Raw genomic sequence first — 21,505 nt, 5'->3', positions numbered from 1 at the left:
ATTCCTTAGAGCAGGGGTCTCAAACTCAATTTACCTGGGGGCCACAGGAGGCAATATCGGGATGATCCTTGAGTGCAATGTCAGTAGTAAGCCTTGAACATTGGGGGGTGTGACCCAAACAACTAAAACAAAACAAAACAAAACAAAACAAAAAAGATTCCTCTAGGGCAGGGCAACAAAATGCTGTACGGAGGGCTGTTTGCGGCCTGCGAGTGGCGAGTTTGAGACCCCTGCCTTAGAGGCACCCTGTGCTGATGTTTAACTAGTTTAACTGCCAACTAGTAAAAACAGGACAAATAGGGGCCTTGTACATGCCAATCAGGATTTGATCCCCGACCTCCCATAAGGTCCCCAGAGCCCACCAGGAATGATTCCTGAGTTCACAGCCAGCAGTCAGTCCTGAGCACAGTTCACACACACACAGACTGCTTAATCCACTAAAGCAGAAACAAAACCATTATTTATAATAATACCTTGCAGACTAGCCTTTTCACCTAATTTTCTATAATGAAAGCTGTGTTCTAAGGTGAGGATGATTTTGAGCACTGGAGAGAAATTCCTGTTTCCTAGCCACTGAAAACCACTTACTAAACGGTCACACTGGAGCCCTTGGTAGAATGCTATATCACAATTATGAAGACTCAATAAGGTCTTCAGAAGAAAAGTAAGCTTTTCATTCACACAAGGTGTTTAGCACTTAGGTTAGTAAACTGTAGGTCACTGCCCCATATGCAGCCAAGTCGCTTTTTAAAAATTTGTTTTAGGGAGGGCCCGGAGAGATAGCATAGCGGTGTTTGCCTTGCAAGCAGCCGATCCAGGACCAAAGGTGGTTGGTTCGAATCCCGGTGTCCCATATGGTCCCCCGTGCCTGCCAGGAGCTATTTCTGAGCAGACAGCCAGGAGTCACCCCTGAGCATCGCCGGGTGTGGCCCAAAAACCAAAAAAAAAAAAAAAAAAAAAAATTTGTTTTAGGGGCTAGAGCGATAGCACAGCAGCAAGGCGACCCAAGACAGATCCAAGTTCGATTCCCAGCATCCCATATGGCTCCCAAGCCTGCCAGGAGTGATTTCTGAGTTCAGAGCTAAGAGTAACTGCTGAGCACTGCCGGTGTGGCCCAAAACCCAAAACTAAATAAATAAATAATAACATTTTAAAATAAAAATTTGCTTTAAAATAAATTTCTTCATGCACTGGAGTGGCAGTACAGCCTTCCATGTGGTTGACCCAGCTTCAATCCCCAACACCCCAGATGGTTCCTTGAGCCTTCCAGGAGTAAGCCCCGAGTGCTGCCAGATATGAACCAAAAGCAAAGTAACCTACGCATCAGCTCTTTTGTGAAACTCCAAATAGGGCCATAGAGGATCTGGTATGCTGAACTGTATCAGCACTACCGTGGCAAGAGCCAATCCCCTAACTAACTGCCTCAAAAGAACGAAACAAGGGCTGGAAAATGACTCACAGAGCTGGAACACATGCTTTATATGAGGAATGCCAGGTTCAATTCCCCACACATTCCCCCAACTCCTAGCACTGCTGGCAGCAACCCCAAGCACCACCGTGTGTATTCCAAACATCAAGAAAGAAAAGGCCTGAACACTTATTTGGTTACTTATTTACAAAAATATTAAAAGTCTAGCAAACAATGAACAAATTCACAGAGACTGGAGATCATCAGTGAAGACAAGGGAGACCGAACAGAAACAGTAGGCCTTCTGGTAACTTCCTCAATTGCACAAATCTGGAACCCAAAAAGGGTAAAATGTGTTCAGAACACATTACACTTGGAGTCAGGAGATTGTGTAACTAATTTTATTCACACATTAATTCATACAACATTAAATGTTCCAGACACTGTTCTAGTTAGAGCAATACCCCAGGAATAATAGACAAGGTGCAGGGACGCGCGCATGTGTTGTGCTGTGTGTGTGTGTGTGTGTGTGTGTAAAACATGAAGCTTAAATTGTATTGGAAGAAAATTAAAAAACTAATAAATAAAACAAGAAAATCAACTGATGATGCAAGGAGTTTAGAGCTACTTCTTTTTTGTGTAATAAGAAACTGTTGGGACAAGAAAGTAAATTTTGCTCTGCTGTTTGTTTGTGGGAGAAAAGATTAGGACCCACATTCCGGCAGTGCTGGGAGACCATAGAGACCATAGACAACCCTTGCCCCTTCGCTCTAAAAATGCTGTCCAAAAATGAACTCGAGAGAGAGCTCAACAAGCTGAGCTCAAGCTTCATAGACACCAGTACAGGTTGAATTCCCACCTCCCCAGCACCACGCCAGGAATAGCCCAAAGCAGCACTATCATGGGTGGCCAAAAGTCAAGCCAAGAAAGAAGACAAGGAAATGAACTCTAAGCAAGCAAGATCAGAGCAAGAAGTCTCGTGAAGGGGCCAGAGCAATAGCACAGTGGTAGGGTGTTAGCCTTGCACACTGCCAACCCAGGTTCATTCCCCAGTATCCCATCTGGTCCACCAAGCCTGCCAGGAGCGATTCCTGAGCATAGAGCCAGGAGTAACCCCTGAGCTCAGCCAGGTGTGACCCAAAAAGAAAAAAAGAAAAAAAAAAGTCTCATGAAGAAGATGGAAGATGCTCACTAAGAAATACCAGATAGAGAAACAACAGAAAAAGTATGAACTGGGCTGTAGCTGGTGATGGAGGTGGGATGTACAGAGGACTTGCATGTGTTTCCAGCACCACAAAACACACAGAAACACACACACGTGTCAAGGGCCAAAATGATAGCTAAAATGGTGTGTTACAAACCAGCATGGCCAAGAGACACTGAGACCCATCCAGCACCACTTGCCCTACCTACACAGTGTCTGGCTATGACAGACTAATAGGCAGGGCCAGAGAAGCATTAAGGCATTTGCCTTTTTGTAGCTGACCCTGGTTCCATCTCCCAGAGTAGAGCCAAAAGTAAACCCTGAGCACTGCCAGACCTAAGAACCCATATAAAACCCTCAGAGGGCTAATGTTCATGTTTTGCATGCTGAACCCCTAGGTTCCGTTCACAATTCCCAGCACAGCAAAGTCCCCAAGTCCCACTGACAGCAATCCAAATCACATTGCTTAGGGCCAGAGCGGTGGTGCAGCGCCTTGCACGCGATAACCTAGGATGGACCATGGTTCGATCCCGCGGCATCCCATATGGTCCCCCAAGCCAAGAGCGATTTCTGAGCGCAGAGCCAAGAGTAACCCCTAAGCATCTACCAGGTGTGGCCCCCAAAAAAAAGGGGGCCAAAAAAATAACACTGCTGGAAGTAGCCCTAGAGCTACTACTAGAGTATGGCCTAAAACAAAAAGAAGTAGAAGAAAAGGAGACTGTTAGGGAAGGAACAGGTTAAGGAATGAAAATCAAAGGCTCTCCAGTTTGAACATGTTATACATCTCAGATGCCTACAGACAAATGAAGGGAAGTTATCATGTAGCAGATAGGCTGGCCAAAGACATCTGAAGTTCAGGATTGAAGATAAAACTCTGAGCTTCAACATCATATTGACCAGAGGGTAGAATGAGATCACAAGAGCACGGTAGGAAAAAGGAACAACAGGCCAGGCTTGCAAGTCCTAAAGCACTAGGATGTTTTTGGAAGAGAAGAAAAAGCCAACAAGAAACAGTGACATCGTCAGAAGGAAAAGTATATATGTAGAGTATCCTATGTCCCACAGATAACTAAATGGTTGAGCACATGCTTTGCAAGAGACCTGGGTTCAGTTCCCAGAGCCATGTGGCTCCCCAAATACCAGGAGAGACCCTGAATATAGAGCCAAGATAACCCCAAGCAACTCCAGTAAGTGCCCTAAACAGCAACAAAATACATAATCCTGGGAGGTTTCTTTAGACCACAACCCTCTCAACACCTCAACACACCTGTCACTCATATACTCAAATTCTCTAAGTTTAAAACAAAAATTCAAACAGGGACCAGATGGGGCCGGAGCGGTGGTGCAGTGGTAGGGCTCTTGCCTTGCACTCAGCAGACAAAGGACAAACAAAAGTTCGATCACCCGGCGTGTCCCATATTCCATATGGTTCCCCAAGCCAGGAGCAATTTCTGGGTGTATAGCCAGGAGTAACCTGAGTATCACCAGTGTGGCCCAAAAACCAACCAAACAAATAAACAAAAAAACAGGTGCCAGAGCGATAGCACATCGAGTAGGTCATTTGCCTTGCACTCGGTCAACTCGGGTTCGATCCCTGGCCTCCCATTTGGTTCCCTGAGCCTGTCAGGAGTAATTTCTGAGCCAGAGCCAGGAGTAAAGCTGAGTAAAGCCCCCCCACCCCACTCCCCCAAAAAAGGAGCACTGCTCTAAATACAGTCAACCTGAATTTAATCCTCACATTCTAGGGGTCCAAAGCAATAGTATAGCAGGTAGAGTACTAACCTTGCTTGAAACTGACCTGAGTTCAATTCCCAGCATACCACCTGCCTGAGCACTGCCTTGAGTACTTCCTGAGCATCACTGGGTGTGGCAAAAAAAAAATTCTAGGCATCCTAAATAGTTCCCCTATCCTCACAAGGAATGACCCATGAATGCAGAGCCAGGAGTAAGCCCTGTACACTGTGTGACCAAAATATAAAATAAAAATTTAAAAATCTGTGAAAGGTAAGGCTGAGATGGAATTCAGTAGTAGAGCTTGTATTTCCCACATAAGGCTCTGTGTTTGATCCCTGGTGCCAAAAACCAGTCCCAAAAAGATTGAGTAACATCCCCAAGACCCCAGCTATTCGACTCTGAGCCTTATTCTTTCAACTTAGCTAGCACGGCATATACTATTGGGTCCAGAGGGCTGATGAAAAACAGGGAAAACCATAATTAGACAACAAGGAAGCACATAATTTAATTTACAAGGGTCATTTAAAAAATTGGTTTTTCCTACCGGACCAGAGCAATAACTCACAAGGCTGCCCACGGACTATGCATGCAAAATCCTCTGGTTTCATCTTTGGCACCCCAAGCACCAAGCACAGAACCAGAGAAAATCCCTGAGCACTGCTAAATGCAACCCTTTAAAAAAACAACAGGGGAAGGAGCAACAGCAACAGCAGTAGAGCGTTTGCTGAGCACGTGGCCAATACGGGACAAACTCGTATTCGATTCCCAGCATCCCATATGATCCCCAGCCTTACCAGGATCTATTTCTCTGAGTGCCACCAGGTGTAGCTCAAAAAGAACATTATTAACAACAAAAAACCAACAGGGGATAAAAAAAAAAAAAATGGGACAGCAAGTTGAGCACTTGCCTTCTAAGTACCAATCCATTTTATGTACCCAGCAGTGATGCAGCACAGAACCAGAGTTAATAAATCCTGGCTAAAGCCAGATTGGTTGGTGTGTCCAAAGATCAAAAAATAGGGGCTGGAGAGAGAGCACAGCGGTAAGGTGTTTTGCCTTGAATGCAGCCGACCCAGGAGGGACCCGGTTCAATTCCCATCGTCCCATATGGCCCCCAGCCTGCCAGGGGTGATTTCTGATTGCAGAGCCAGGAGTAAACCCTGAGCACTGCTGGGTGTGAGCCAGAAACCAATCAATCAATTAATAAACAAATGAAGTTTAAAAAAAATAAAGACCAAAAAAAAAAAACACACACACACACACACACACACACACACACATTTAAAAAAATCACAGAAAGAGCCAGGGAAATCGCTTAACAGGTTAGAATCCATACTTTCCACACAGGAGGCCCTAATTTCATTCCTCGTACAACCAGAGCACACTACTAAGAATGATCTCCAGCATAGGAGTAGCCTCTTGAGTATGGGTGTGGCCAAAAAAAAATTGTTTTTATTCCACTCCATTCACAAAACAAGTTGGATCAAATGCCAAACTCTAAGAAAGGCTGAAAATATTGACAACAACAGATGACAAATAGCAATCAATTAAAAACCCAGCAAAATGCCCTCTGTTTGAAGCAGCCCATAGAACAGCAGATAGGGCATTTGCCCTGCATGCAACCAACCCTGGTTTCCATCCCTGGCACCCAGGGGGCCCGGAGACCCGCCACGAGTGATCCCAAAGTGCAGAGATCAGGGTGTCGTGGGTGTGCTCCCCACCCCGCAATAAAAAAAAAATGAGTTTATTTTAGTTTCTTGCTGTTATCTTTGTTTTGGGGAGCTATACCCGGCGACACTTAGGGTGGACTCCTGGCTCTGGATGAGGGGACCGAATGGGATGCTGGGGATCAAACCAGGTTCTCCCTGGGTCAGCCTTGCTGCAAGGCAAACGCCCTCCCGCAGTGCTACCATGTCTTCTCATTCCTTCAGTGGATACAACGCCACTTAAAAAAACTCGAGATGTTTCACTTTGTTGCCCCTCGGTCTTCCGAAACTCGCTGCAGATCTTTATCCCCGCCGACCGCCCAAGGCCCGAGCTCCGCGCACCCAAGCCGCTTGCCCACTTAGTTCTGCTTTTCAGAAAGCGTCCGGACCTCCCTTCCCGGCGAGGGCGGCGTGCAAAATCCCCCGCGACGGGGAAGGAAGGGCCTTGCTGCCGAGACAGCCGTCGGGCTGGCGGGAAGACAGACGGCGACGTGAGGAGGAGTCGTGTTTGCAAACACTCCCGGGGCTCCGAGCGAGTGCTCGGACGTCCGACTCCACTCGACTCGCCTCGCTCGCGATGACTTCACCGGACAGCCGCGATGTTGACCGAGCGCCTGTCACTCCCTCCCCGATGGCGGATGGGGCAATCGGCGCGGACGGACAGGGAGGGCCGCTCCCCGGGCTAACACTCGGGGCGACCGCTCGGGGATCGGGACGCCCGGACGGGCAGATCGGGCCGGGGAGCGACGGTCCAAGCCTGGCCGGCCCCGCAGGAAGCCGGCGGGGAAGTTGCGGCAACAGCAGCCGGCCCTTCGCAAGACGCGCGGCCGCCCAACGCCCGAGAGCGCCCGGCCCGGGCTGCGGCACCGGCAGCGGAACCGGCGCAAGAGCCTCCCTCGGGCGCCGCTGGGCGGCCTCAGGCTCGGGCCGGCGCCCCGGGAGGGTCGGGCGTCGCCGGCGGCGGCAGGAAGCGCCGCCCGGGCCCCGAGTGGCCGCCGCCGCCTCCCGCTGCACCGGACGACGGATCCCAGCGCGCCCCCGCCCGGGACTCCCGCCCCGCCGCGCCGCGCCACTCACCTGCCGCCGGCCTCAGCAGCCCCGCCGGCCCGGCCGAGGCACTCCCATCCCCGCCTCGCCCCCCGTCACCCCGCCGGCCCGGCGCGGCGCTACACCCGCCGGCTGCCCGCAGCCATGGCCCGCCGCTCCTCCTCCGCCGCCGCCGCCGCCACACCAGCCGCCGAGCACGCGCGCGCCGACACCGTGCCCGCGTCCGCGCCTCTGCCAGGACGGGCGCGCGCGCGCCGCCCCCGACTGGCAGTCCCGGCTCTGGTCACGCCTCCGCGCGCCGCTCCAGCCAATCCTCGCGCCGCCCCGACTGGCAGCCCCGGCTCTGGCCACGCCTTCGCGCGCAGCTTCAGCCAATCCGCGCGCCGCCCCGACTGGCAGACCTGGACCAGGCCACGCCTCCACGCTCCTCCCTAGCCAATCCGCGCGCCGCCCCGACCCGGCCCTGACCACGCCTCCACGCGCCGTCCGACTGGCAGTCCTGGCCCTGGCCACGCCTCCGTGCGCCGCCCCAGCCAATCCGCGAGCCGCTCAGACTGACCACTCCGGGCATGGCCACGCCTCCGCGCGCCGCCCCGGCCAATCCGCGAGCCGCGGAGGCTGCGGCAGCCCCGAGGCCGAGGAAGGGCCGCCCCGCCCCGCCCAGTCCAGCCCCGCCCAGCCGAGCAGGTCGCTGGAGGTGGGAGGCGGCGAGAACTCCACCGGCAATCGCTGGTCGGGAATCCCCGGCCAGCCCACCGACCGGGAGCGGCTCACCGCCGACCTGGCCTCCGGAGCCTGCCTTGGCGCCATGCCCGCCCCGAATTCCGCGTCGTCTGCTTCCTTACCTGCCTGGACTGCAATGTAGATCTGCGACGTGGCTTGGACCTCGGTGCCAGCCGCTCAGCCCCGCGCCAAGCCTCGGCCGCCTTGGTCACCTGCATTTGGGTTGATGCTCGGAAAAGCAAAACTTAAGACTTCCGAGCCCAAGAGGCTCTTTCCTACGTCTTCCTCTCTGCTTCATTTGTTTGTTTGTTTGTTTGTTGTTTGCTTGTTCAGACCATAGCAGTTTAGTTTGTGCGTGGAACTACGCCGTACACCCAAGACCCGTTTTGCGACTGGTGCACTTGCGTGTCACCTATGAAAAACCAAAATTTTAAGTTTCTGTGAAACTGATAGATAGTAAAGTTGTCATAGGTGGCAAACAAGTCGATGATAAAAGGCTATTTTGGAGCCGGAGTCATAGCAGCTCAGAAGTAACCCCTGAGCGCTGTCGGTGTGGCCCAAAACAAACAAATTTTAAAAAGTGTATATTTTGATTGGCCATGCAGGTTTAATTGACGATTCAAAATAAAACTAGAAGCATACCACGTTCTAATTAATACCAAGGATAAATAGGCTGAAGTGGCAGGCAATGATAGAGGGTGTGGTGTTAAAACATTATGCGCTTTAAACCCTACCATCAACAGTATTGTATATAATGTAACAGTGCTGGAAATAAAAATAAATATTTATAACTCAATTCCACATAAGAAATAATTTTAGGGGCCGGAGAGATAGCACAGAGGTAGAGCGTTTGCCTTGCGTGCAGAAGGAAGGTGGTTCGAATCCCGGCATCCCATATGGTCCCTGAGCCTGCCCCCGAGCGCTGTCAGGTGTGATCCAAAAACAACAACAAAAATAATAATAATTTTAAAACTTCCAAATAAAAGATACAAAGATATTTGCACCAGAGCAATAGTACATCTACCAGGTAGGGTGTTTGCCTTGCAAGGAAGTTTGTTATGCGTCATCCCATCCCTCAAGCACTACAGGAGTGAACCCCCAGCGAAGAGTCATCAGCCCTGAATACAACCAGGTGTAGCCAAAAATAATAATGATTATATATATATATATATATATATATATATATATATATATATATATATGCAGAAGGCCTTAGATCATCCCAGCATCATATTATCTGCTGAGCACTGCAGGGAGCCACCCAGAGCACCAAGCCAGAGCCTTAGGATGGACCGCTGTTCCATCCCTCGGAGTCCCATATGGGTCCCCAAGCCAGGAGCGATTTCTGAGCTCATAGCCAGGAGTAACCCCTGAGTGTCACCGGGTGTGGCCCAAAACACCCCCCCAAAATAGAATAGAAGTATAAAAATAAAATGGGATACTTACCTGGCAGGGGAGATACCATGATCACGAAGGTGGTTTCCCCAGGGCGAGGCTCACCCATTGCACTCCGGGTGTGCTGACCCCTGAGATTTCCCCAAATGTGGGAAACTCGACCGCGTAATTTGTGGTAGTGGGGGACTGTGTTCGCACTCTCCCCTGAAAATAAATAAATAAATAAATAAATAAATAAATAAATAAATAAATAAAATGGTACGACCAGAGAGATAGCATAGCGGTAGGGTGTTTGTTTGCCTTGCAAGTAGCCAATCCAAGATGGATGGTGGCTCGAATCCTGGCATCCCATATGGTCCCCCGTGCCTGCCAAGAGCAATTTCTGAGTGCAGAACCAGGAGTAACTCCTGAGAGCCGCCATGTGTGGCCCAAAAACAAGCAAACAAACAAAATAAATAAATAAATAAATAAAATAAAGTTGTGACCAGAACAATAGTACAGTGTGTAGGGCAGTTGCCTTACATGCTGCCAAACCAGGTTAGGTCTCTGGAATTCCTTATGATTCCCTGAGCCTTTGACAAATGATTCCTGAGTGTAGAGCCAGAAATAACCCCTGAACATTGCTTAGTGTACCCGCACCCCAAATAGGGCCAAATAGATAGCTGGCATCCATAAGGTTCTCTATATGGTCCCTGAGCACTTCTAGGAGTGCTTCCTGAGTGCAGAGCCAGGAGTAACCCCTGAACATTAGTGGATATAGCCTAAAAACAAACAAATAAAAAAGATAGGCAAACACATTGTAGCTCCAACATAGAACAATTTCTATAAATGAAAATTTAAAATATGCACAAAATGGCCAATTCATGGAACAGAAAACTCCAATTGCTCATTAAAAAGATGCATGTTTGGGGCCGGGAAGGTGGCGCTAGAGGTAAGGTGTCTGCCTTGCAAGCGCTAGCCAAGGATCAAGACCGCGGTTCGATCCCCTGGCGTCCCATATGGTCCCCCAAGCCAGGGGTGATTTCTGAGCGCATAGCCAGGAGTAACCCCTGAGCATCAAATGGGTGTGGCCAAAAAAAAAAAAAAAAAAAGATGCATGTTTCACTCATAGTCATAGAAAAGCAAATAAGGGCCCGGAGAGATAGCACAACGGCGTTTGCCTTGCAAGGTGGTTGGTTCGAATCTCGGTGTCCCATATGGTCTCCCGTGCCAGGAGCTATTTCTGAGCAGAAAGCCAGGAGTAACCCCTGAGCACCACTGGGTGTGGCCCAAAAACCAAAAAAATTTTAAAAAAATTTAAAAAAAAGAAAAGCAAATGAAAACAATATCCATTGTTCATTCACCCAGTAGATTGACCAACAGTATAAAGAACTTCCAGGTGTCAGAGATAGAACAAGGATTAAGGGCTTGTGTGTCCTGACACCAGATCAAGGTTCAATTCCTGGCATTACATATGGTCCCCTAAGCACTGCCAGGAGTGCTCCCTGAGTTCAGAGCCAGGACTAAGCACTGAGCACAGAGTACATGAATACATGGACCAAAGACTCCAAGAGATAGTTCCCCAAACTATTGTGGTTTTTGTTTGGTTGGTTGGTTGGTTTTTTGGTTTTGGGGTCACACCCGGCAGCACTCAGGAGTTACTCTGGCTCTCTGCTCAGAAATCACTCCTGGCAGACTCGGGGGACCGAGATTTGAACCACCGTCCTTTTGCATGAAAGGCAAATGCACCACCTCCATGCTATCTCTCTGACCCCTCGACTATTGTACTTGTTTGCATCTGGGAGCCTGGGTTCAATCTTCAGCATCTTCAGTATGATATGTCTGACATTTCCAGGAGTATTCCCTAAAAACTGTTGGGTATAATCCCCAAATCAAATAATGATCATCATAAGAATAAAATAAGATACACATACCTGGGACTGGATCTAGCTCAGTAGTAGAGTACTTGCTTGAATATGTGAGGCTCTAGGTTCACCTACAATCCTACAATAAACCAATTCAAACACGAATGTATACATTGCTTAATAATATATCTATAGATCAAAAGATACATTAAACTGTCCTACACAGAAACTATCAGGGCCAAAGTGATAGTAGAGCAGGTAAAACATTTGGCTTCCGTGGGATCAACCCAGGTTCAATCCTCAGCATCCCAGATGGCCCCCTGAACACCACCAAGGGTGATTCCCGAGCACAAAGTCAGGATCCCTAAACACTGCTAGATGTAACCCAAAAACAAACAAACAAATAATAGAAACTACAGAGACCTGGGGCTGGAGCAAAAGTTTTTCATGCAAGAGTCACAGGTTTTTCTTTTTGTTTTTGGTTTTTGGGTCACACTTGGCAGTACTCAGGGGTTAGTCCTGACTCTGTGCTCAGAAATTACTCCTAGCAGGCTCGGGGGACCATATGGGATACTGGGAATCAAACTATTTCTGCATGCAAGGCAAACACTACTTCTGCATGCAAGGCAAACACCCTACCTCCATGCTATCTCTCCGGCCCCTGGAAGAGTCACAGGTTTGATCCCTGACACTATGTGGTTCCCTGAACACAACCAGGAAAACTTCTGGGTTGTGACCAAAAAAAGAGAAAGAAAAAATAAACTAAAGAAAGCTGTAAGGTGGGGCTGGAGTGGTGGCGCAAGCAGTCCGCACTAGCCTAGGATGAACTGTGATTCAATACCCTAGCGTCCCATATAATCCCCCAAGACAGGAGCAATTTTTGAGCATATAGCCAAAGAGTAACCCCCTGAGCCTCACTGGGTGTGGTCCAAAAAAAAAAGAAAAAAACTAAGAAAGCTATAAGGATATACACAGCTTATTCAGTAGGCTGAATGTCAGCCATTCAAAAGATAAGCACCGGAAGTTCAGAAAGGTTCAAAGGCCTGGGGCCTGGGAGACCTGGGTTTGATTTCTAGCACCGCCTGGTCTGCCAGTAGTAGCCCTTGAGCACTAGGCCTGAAACAGTCCCAGATCAGGGCTGGGTGTGAGACCAAATAAAGATGATAAGTCCAGGGGCTGGAGAGATAGCACAGCTGTTGGGGTTTGCCTTTCACTAAACCAATCCAGAACAGATGATGGTTCAAATCCTGGCATCCCATATGATCCCTCATGCCTTCCAGGAGCAATTTCTGAGCACACAGGCAAGAGTAACCCCTGAGCTCCACTGGATATGACCCAAAAACAAATTAAAAAAATATAAGTCCACCTAAAACTTATTTGGAAAAAATGTTCTTCACCAGAAGCAAGGATGTGGCTCAGCAGCAGAGCAGTAGATTTGCATTTTCAAGGTCCTGGGTTCTAAAAGAAAAGTGGATCCAGAGCGATAGCACTTCTTTAGTAGGGTCTTTGCCTTGCACGCAGATGACCAGGGATAGATCTAAGTTAGATTCCTGCCATCCCATATGGTCCCCCGAGCCTGCCAGGAGCGATTTCTGAGTGAAGGCTCAGGAGCAACTCCTGAGTGCTGCCGGGTGTGACCCCAAAACTAAAAAGAGAAAAAAAAGAAAATAAAAAGACTTTGTACAGATAATCGAGTGATGTTATAGAATTGAGACCATCCAGGATGAGATCATGGGAGAGGGAGATTTAAGATGCAGAAGCACAGAGAAGAAGGTGGAGGTGCAGATTCAGAAAGACCAGGTCTGATTCCATGGACCACAGGGTTTTCCCCACTCTTATCCCACCAGGATGGACGTCAAGCACAGATCGAGGAGTAGCACTTCCCTGAATGCACTGCTTGATGGCCCCGAAACTAGACAGACAGACAGACAGACAAATGATAGTTAAGAGGGGGACAGGAAAACATTCTCCCTAGGAGCTTCTAAAAGGAACCCCTCCTTCTAGAGGAAAGCAATTTCTGAGGAAAGCAATTTAGTTTTGTTTTGTCTGGGGGCCACACCCAGCTGGGCTCAAAGGTTACTTCTAGCTCTGTGCTCAGAAATTATTCTGGCAGGTTTGCGGACCATATGGGATGCCAGGGATTGAACCTGGGTTGGCTGCACGCAAAGCAAAATCCCTACTTGCTGTGCTATGGTTCCTGCCCTGCAATTTTTTTTGTTTGTTTGTTTTTGGATCACATCCAGCGGCACTCAGGATTTACTCCTGGCTCTGCACTCAGATGTCACTCCTGGCAGGCTTAGGGGACCATATAGAATGCCAGGATTCGAACCAGGGTTGATCCTGTGTTATCCACGTGCAAGGCTACGTACACACCTTACCTCTGTGCTATCACTCCTGCCCGTGCCCTGCAATTTCTTACTTTAAGCTTTTTTTTTTTTTTTTTTTTTTTTTTTTTTGGTTTTTGGGTCACACCCGGCAGCACTCAGAGGTTACTCCTGACTCTGCTCAGAAATCGCTCCTGGCAGGCATGGGGGACCATATGGGATATTAGAATTCAAACCACCATTGGTCCTGCAAGGCAAACACCCTACCACTATGCCATCTCTCAGGCCCCTATTTTAAGCATTTTAAGCTCAGCCTCCATTAGTGTTAATTTATTCTTAGTTGCTTGTTTTGTTTTGGGGCTACACCCAGTGGTAGGAGGTTTGAGAGACAGTAAGCAGGAAGGAAGTTTGTCTTGCACGTAGCCAGCCCTAGTTTGGTGTCCAATGCGCATATGGTTCCCAGATCCACACCAAGTGCAGTTAAGAGTAAGTCCTGAGCACAGGCAGGTGTAGCCAAAACAAACCAACCAACCAAACAAACAAAAAACCAACCACACTTGGTGGTGTATTCCATTGGCTGACTTAATCTCTCTAGCTCATTATTTTAATTTTTGTTTGTTTGGTTATTTGTTAAAGTAGTCATAGGAAGGGTTAGGGATGTAGCTGACTGGCAAAGCACATACCTTACCTGCAGGGAACCAGGGTTTGATCCCAAGCACTGAAAAAAAATAGTCACAAGAAATAAATATTGATATTGAGTTAGTATTATTTGTAGTGCAAAGCAGACTTTACATAACAAATGAAATCCTATGAATCACTTGTACAACCTCCCTGGACTATGATGTAATGAAAATGAGTTAGACTTCTTTGGATTGGTTCAGACATTTCTGATGTATTGCTAAAACAGAAACTGCACATTACTGAGTGTTGTAACAGTGTTATGTATGATCCAATGAGTATATTGCAACTATTTTCCTTTATACTCAAGTTAGCATAAAGAAAAGCCTGCAAGAGTTTGATAATAAACTCTACCACTGGAATACAGTGTCAGCCCAGTAATGAATGCGATTTTGTTTTGTTCTGTAGTTGCTGCTTTTGGGGGGAATCGTAGCCAGTGGTGCTTAGGAATACTCTTTTTTTTTGTTTTTGTTTTTGGGCCACACCCGGTGGTGCTCAGGGGTTACTCCTGGCTGTCTGCTCAGAAATAGCTCCTGGCAGGCATGGAGGACCATATGGAACACCCGGATTCGAACCAACTACCTTTGGTCCTGGATCGGCTGCTTGCAAGGCAAATACCTCTGTGCTATCTCTCCGGGCCCAGGAATACTCTTGACTCAGTCCTCTAGGGTCATTTCCAAAGCTTGGGGCACCTGGCCAGAGCAATAGTACAGTGGGTAGGTTATTTGTTTTGCACACAGCTCACCTGGGGCTGACTGGGTTTCGATTCCTCGCATCACATAAGGTTCCCTGAGCCTGTCAGAAGTGATTTCTGAGCACAACAGAGTCAGGAGTAATCCCTGAGAACCCCTGTTTTTGGATGTGATCTAAAAACAACAAAACAAAAACAAAACCAAAGCTTGAGGACCGTGAGGTGCCAGAGACCAAACCTGGGGCTTCATCATGAAAAGCACGTATGAGAAAAGGTCCCGGAGTCCTTTGGGCCTTGTTCCTAGCCCAAAGAATACAGCTTAAAAAACTTAAGAATATATGCTCGCTCCGGCAACACATATACTAAAATTGGAACAATATAGAGAAGATTAGCATGGCCCCTCTGCAAGGATGGCATGCAAAAAACGTAAGAATAAACGGGACCGGTGCGGTGGTACTAGAGGTAAGGTGCCTGCCTTGCCTGCGCTAGTCTAGAACAGACCGCGATTCGATCCCCGGCGTCCCATATAGTCCCCCAAGCCAGGAACGACTTCTGAGCGCATAGCCAGGAGTAACCCCTGAGCGTCACTGGGTGTGGCCCAAAAACCAAAAAAAAAAAAAAAAGAAAAAAAAGAAAAAAAAGAATACAATATAAAAATTCAATTAAAAATTATATAACATTAAAATTGATCATTTATTTGAAAATATTATTATAATTTGGGGTGGAGAAATAATAAAGTTGGCTAACGACACTCAACTTACATCTGGTTGACCCATTTTCTTTTTTTTTTTTTTTTTTTTTTTGGTTTTTGGGTCACACCCGGCAGTGCTCAGGGGTTATTCCTGGCTCCAGGCTCAGAAATTGCTCCTGGCAGGCACGGGGGACCATATGGGACGCCGGGATTCGAACCAATGACCTCCTGCATGAAAGGCAAACGCTTTACCTCCATGCTATCTCTCCGGCCCTGGTTGACCCATTTTCACCACCAGCACAAAATACAGTCCCTGAACACTGTAAAGAGTGATCCTTAGGAGAAAAAAAAATAGAGTGATTCTAGAGCACAAAGCTAGGAATAAACCCTGGACACTATGAAGTGTGGTCCTAAAACAAAACAAAAATTACAATGCAGGTCTGAAACTATAAACATAGCAGGTAAGGCTTTTGCCATGCACGCAGCTGACCCAGGTTCAATCCCTGGCATTATCCTTGGTCCCACGAGCACAGTCAGGAGTAATTCCTGACTTCAAAGCCAGGAGTAATCTCTGAGCACTGCTGATGTGGCCCTAAAATAAACAAACCAAAAGTAATTAATAATATTGTATAAAGCAATACAATTATAAAATACAGTTGTGATGGGGCCGAAGTGATAGTACAACAGTAGGGCATATGCCTTGCACACTGCCAACCCGGGACAGACCGGGGTGCAGTCCCTGGCAACCCATATGGTCCCCTGAACCTGCCAGGAGTGATTTCTGAGTGCAGAGCCAGGAGTAACCTCTGAGCACTGCCAGGTGTGGCCCCAAAACAAAAATAAAATTATAGTTGTGATCTTATATGGTAAAATATATTTATATATATTCTTTGGCTTTTCATCCTATTCTTTTTCTATCCATCTGCATATTATCTAGGTCTTTTATTTTTCCTTTTGAGAACTTGGGTGCTTTATTATCACGTATAAGTAATAAAGTCACATGGTTTGAAATCCAAAATATGCTGCTGAATATATAATAAAACTCTCTTCTTCATCTTTGAGACTCTTCTCATAGACAACCAATATCATCTGTTTACTGATTTAGTCATAAATAAGCAAATGTGAGGCTGCAGAGATGATAAAAAGGTTAAGCCATTTGTCTTGGATGCAGCCAACCCCCGTCCCTTAGGGAGCACTTCCAGGAATAATCCAAGAGCACTGCTGGGTGTGGTGCAAAACAAAACAAACCCAAGTAAGCAAATGCACATATACTTAGCTATTTCATTACATAAATGAAGTGTTGGATTCATCTGGCTGCTCTTTTAACACATATTATCTCTAGAAAAAAAAATGTCTGTATTGTGAAAAAATTCATCAGAGTATAAGATTCATATTTTAAAATAATAGGGTTCTGGGCCCGGAGAGATAGCACAGCGGCGTTTGCCTTGCAAGCAGCCGATCCAGGACCAAAGGTGGTTGGTTCGAATCCCGGTGTCCCATATGGTCCCCCGTGCCTGCCAGGAGCTATTTCTGAGCAGACAGCCAGGAGTAACCCCTGAGCACTGCTGGGTGTGGCCCAAAAACCAAAAAAAAAAAAAAAAAAATAATAGGGTTCTATGTCTGAAGCAATAAAATTGTAGGAAAGGTGCTTACCTTGCACACAGACAGTCCTGGTTCAATCCTTGGCACACTCTGCCAGGAGTGATTCCTGAGCATGAAGTCAGGAATAGAGCCTAAGCACTGCAGAGTTTTCCCAAAAACAAACAAAAAGCTACAGGGTATTCCATACCGGTTCTACTGTTAAAATAGAAGGCTATAGAAATGTTCAGTTATGGGATCCCTTGGTGACTGGTTGGATTCTAGCTCAAAGGATAAGGATTAGGTCATCTTTGAGGCTAAACAAATGCTTTGCATGCAGCAGGCCTGTGTTTGATCCCTAATACTGCATGATCCCAGAGCACCCCCAGATATGAATTCTGAGCACTATCCAGCAAGAGTCCAGCACCATCAGATATTGTCCCAGAACAATAACAAAAACGAAAATAGGGGGCTAAAGTGATAGCACAGCAGGAAGGGTATTTATGCCTTGCACATGGCCAACCTGGCTTTGATCCCTGGCATCTCATATGGTCCCCCCTGAGCCTACCAGAAGCAATTTCTGAGCACAGAGCCAGGAGTAATCCCTGAGCGTTACTGGGTGTGGCTCAAAAACAAACAAAAAGAAAACCCCCAAAAGTAGACTCCATCAATTTTCACTAAATACTACTGACTAACCAGTTCTTAAATTAATCGAGAAAAGTTAAACTTAGGGCTGGCAAGATACTACAGTAGTTAAGGCACTTGTCTTTCAGCCTTTCAATCTTGGGTCATTTCCCTGGCACCAAAAAATGGTTCCCCAAGCACTCTTAGGGGCCACTCTTGAGCTCAGACCCAGGAATTTGGGCCACTGGGTTTAGCCCCAAAATCAAAACAAAGCAAGTGGGTAGGTAGAATATGATCAATATCTCCAGGGCCACTTGGAAGCCCTTCCAATCCCTTCCTGCCACCAGATGACCATTGTTCCAGTTTCTAACCAGAGATCCCCTTGTTCTCCTGGATTTTTTTTGTTTGTTTGTTTGTTTTGCTTTTTGAGCCACACCTGGCGGTGCTCAGGGGTTACTCCTGGCTGTCTGCTCAGAAATAGCTCCTGGCAGGCATGAGGGGACCTTATGGGACGCCAGAATTTGAACCAACCATTTTAAGTCCTGGATCGGCTGTTTGCAAGGCAAACATTGCTGTGCTGTCTCTCTGGCCCCGTTCTCCTGGTTTTAAACTTTGATTTCCCTTGGTTCTATGTGAGCTCTTTAGGGCTCAGCTTCTTTTCTTGACATAGTTCTGATAGAGTGGCGTGTAGGAATTCATTTTGTTCATTCTCGTTGTTATAGAATATTTTATTGTATTGTCTTTTATTTATTTATCTTATTTTATTATAATAATTTTGTGGAGGGGCAGTCCTGGCTCTGCACTCAGGAATCACTCCTGGCAGGTTCAGGGACAAGATGAGAAACCAGAGATCAAACCATGATTGGCTAAATGCAAGACAAATTCTGGCCTCTCAGCATTTTATTTTATGGCTATAAAATGTGCTGTTATAATCATACAATATCACTTATATCTCCCCCCCATTCTTTTATATTTTGTTTTGTTTTTATCTAGTTAGGCTTATTCCTGGTTTAGTTCATAGCACTTCTTATAAAGATGAGGGGTAATATGCGATGCTGGGGATGAAACCCCAGTCAGTCATGTGCAAGGCAAAGTGCCTTACTCACTTCCTTATCTCTCTGATTCCTCTCTCTGGTCCCTTTTAAATGAATACTTATGAAATTTCTAATATTTTACTGTACAAGTAATGCTGTAATAATAACAACCTTAAATGTTTATTTTTAATTATATGCAAGGATAACTGGAGCAAAATTTCTAGAATTATAACTAGATTAATGACTTTAGGTATTTGTTTTTTTTGTGCGGTGCTCAGGGGTTACTCCTGGCTGTCTGTTTAGAAATAGCTCCTGGGGGCCCGGAGAGATAGCACAGCGGCGTTTGCCTTGCAAGCAGCCGATCCAGAACCAAAAGTGGTTGGTTCAAATCCCGGTGTCCCATATGGTCCCCCGTGCCTGCCAGGAGCTATTTCTGAGCAGACAGCCAGGAGTAACCCCTGAGCAATGCCGGGTGTGGCCCAAAAACCAAAAAAAAAAAAAAAAGAAATAGCTCCTGGCAGGCACAGGGGACCATATGGGACACCGGGATTCGAACCAACCACCTTTGGTCCTGGATCAGCTGCTTGCAAGGCAAACGCTGCTGTGCTATCTCTCCGGCCCGACTTTAGGTATTTGTAATTTTTAAAAAACATTGCCCAATTATCCTCTGTAGAGATAACCTGTATTCTACCACCTAGAGAATATTTGAGAGCTTTTTTTTTTTTTTTTTTTTTTTTTTTGGTTTTTGGGTCACACCCAGTGTTGCTCAGGGGTTAATCCTGGCTGTCTGCTCAGAAATAGCTTCTGGCAGTCACAGGGAACCATATGGGACACTGGGATTCGAACCAACCACCTTTGGTCCTGGATCGGCTGCTTGCAAGGCAAATGCCGCTGTGCTATCTCTCCGGGCCCTTGAGAGCTTTTTGATTAGAGTTTTTTTTTTCTTTTTTCCTCCACCTGATGCCCTGTTTTTTTTTTTGTTTGTTTGTTTGTTTGTTTTTGGTTTTTGGGTCACACCCGGCGGTGCTCAGGGGTTACTCCTGGCTGTCTGTTTAGAAATCGCTCCTGGCAGGCACGGGGGACCATATGGGACACCGGGATTCAAACCAACCACCTTTGGTCCTGGATCGGCTGCTTGCAAGGCAAACGCCGCTGTGCTATCTCTCCGGGCCCCTGTCTGTTTTTTGTTGCAATCATTGGAGACTATTGAAATGACCAGGGATCACAATAGCAGAATATTGGATCCCAGTGGGTATTGGGGTAGTTGTAGGGTTAGAATTTCCAAGGCTTGGGCCCGGAGAGATGGCACAGCGGTGTTTGCCTTGCAAGCAGCCGATCCAGGACCAAAGGTGGTTGGTTTGAATCCCGGTGTCCCATATGGTCCCCCGTGCCTGCCAGGAGCTATTTCTGAGCAGACAGCCAGGAGTAACCCCTGAGCACTGCTGGGTGTGGCCCAAAAACCAAAAAAAAAAAAAAAAAAAGAAAAGAAAAGAAAAAGAATTTCCAAGGCTTGGGACCGGAGAGATAGCATGAAGGTAAGGCGTTTACCTTTCATGCAGAAGATCATCAGTTCAAATCCCAGCGCCCCATATGGTCCCCCGTGCCTGCCAGGAGCGATTTCTGAGCACAGAGCCAGGAAAAACTCCTGAGCACTGCCGGGTGTGACCCAAAAACCACAAAAACAAAACAAAACAAAACAAAGAATTTCTAAGGCTTGAAAATAGCAGAAATTCTGGCAAATGCTTTATTACTTTGTTGTGTTGTGTTTTCTGCGACTATTGCTGTTCAAGAGCTACTCCAAGCTAAGTGTTTAGGGCTCACTTTTGGAGGGGGACCGTGTGGTGGTGGGGTTCAAACTTAGAATCTCCTTAGAGGGCCAGAGTGATAGTACAGCTGGCAGAGCACTTTTGCCTTATGCGTGACCAACCTGGGTTCAACCCCTGACATCCCATCTGGTCCCCTGAGCCAGCCAAGAATGATTCTGGAGTGCAAAGCCAGGGGTAAGCCCTGAGTACCACAGTTTATGTCCAAAATCAAAACAATAAAACAACAAAAAACTTAGTCTTTTGTATGTACAGATCATGAGCAGCCCTTTGAGCTCCCCCAGGCCATTGAGGTACTTTTCCTTTATTGGGCGGGAGGTGAGAGGGGTTGCTCCTGGCTCTGTAGTCATGAATCAGTCCTGGCAGTGCTCAGGGAACCATCTGCTCAGGGAACCAGTGCTGGGAATCAAAGTCTGATTGGGTGCATGCAAGGCAAGCACCTTACCCACTTTACTCTCACTCCAAGTACATTTTCATGGGAGAAGGAGGCCTGTTTATCCTGCTCTGTGATGTCTTTCCTGTTTGATTTCCAAAGGCATACTTTCCTTTGAAGGTTCAGTGGGATTAGAGGTCAGTGTTTAATGTTTTCCTATCAGCCTTTACAATTTAAATCTACTCTGACTTGTTATCTTTTCTCCCTGCTCTGGAGGTCTCGGCTTCAACATTAGTTCCTGTGGCTGTGGGTTCGGAGTAGTCAGCCACCCCACCCCTTGAGAGTCTCACCCATTCTTGTAATATGTGTTTTTGCCATCTGTGTGTTTTTTGCCCTGTATGCTATGACAAATCAAGGCTCCTCCCTGTGGAGCCTAGCATAAATGGCAACTGGTGTTCACTGAACTGAAGACATTTCAAGAAAACAATTCTCTGGGCTACCTCCCATGTGGTCCTCTCAGACACTGCCAGGAGATATCCCTGGACACAGAACCAGGGGTAAGGGACTGGGAAGATAGTACAGTGGGTAAAGCATTTGTCTTGCATGTAAGATCGACCCAGATTCAAAC

At 47.0% G+C, this 21,505-nt stretch overlaps 2 non-coding genes across 2 annotated transcripts; both read left to right on the top strand.

The window, feature by feature from the left end:
• Positions 1–9,260: 9,260 nt before the first annotated feature.
• Positions 9,261–9,424, top strand: LOC126013168 (U1 spliceosomal RNA). Its single transcript, XR_007497496.1, has one exon. It is a non-coding gene; the product is annotated as a U1 spliceosomal RNA (small nuclear RNA).
• A 5,668-nt stretch (positions 9,425–15,092) lies between these two features.
• Positions 15,093–15,200, top strand: LOC126012393 (U6 spliceosomal RNA). The gene has a single exon (XR_007496884.1). It is a non-coding gene; the product is annotated as a U6 spliceosomal RNA (small nuclear RNA).
• Positions 15,201–21,505: the final 6,305 nt, after the last annotated feature.

The sequence above is a fragment of the Suncus etruscus genome, chromosome 6 (assembly GCF_024139225.1).
Source record: "Suncus etruscus isolate mSunEtr1 chromosome 6, mSunEtr1.pri.cur, whole genome shotgun sequence".
NCBI classification, from domain to species: domain Eukaryota; kingdom Metazoa; phylum Chordata; class Mammalia; order Eulipotyphla; family Soricidae; genus Suncus; species Suncus etruscus.
This window is presented reverse-complemented; position numbering and strand designations above follow the sequence as displayed.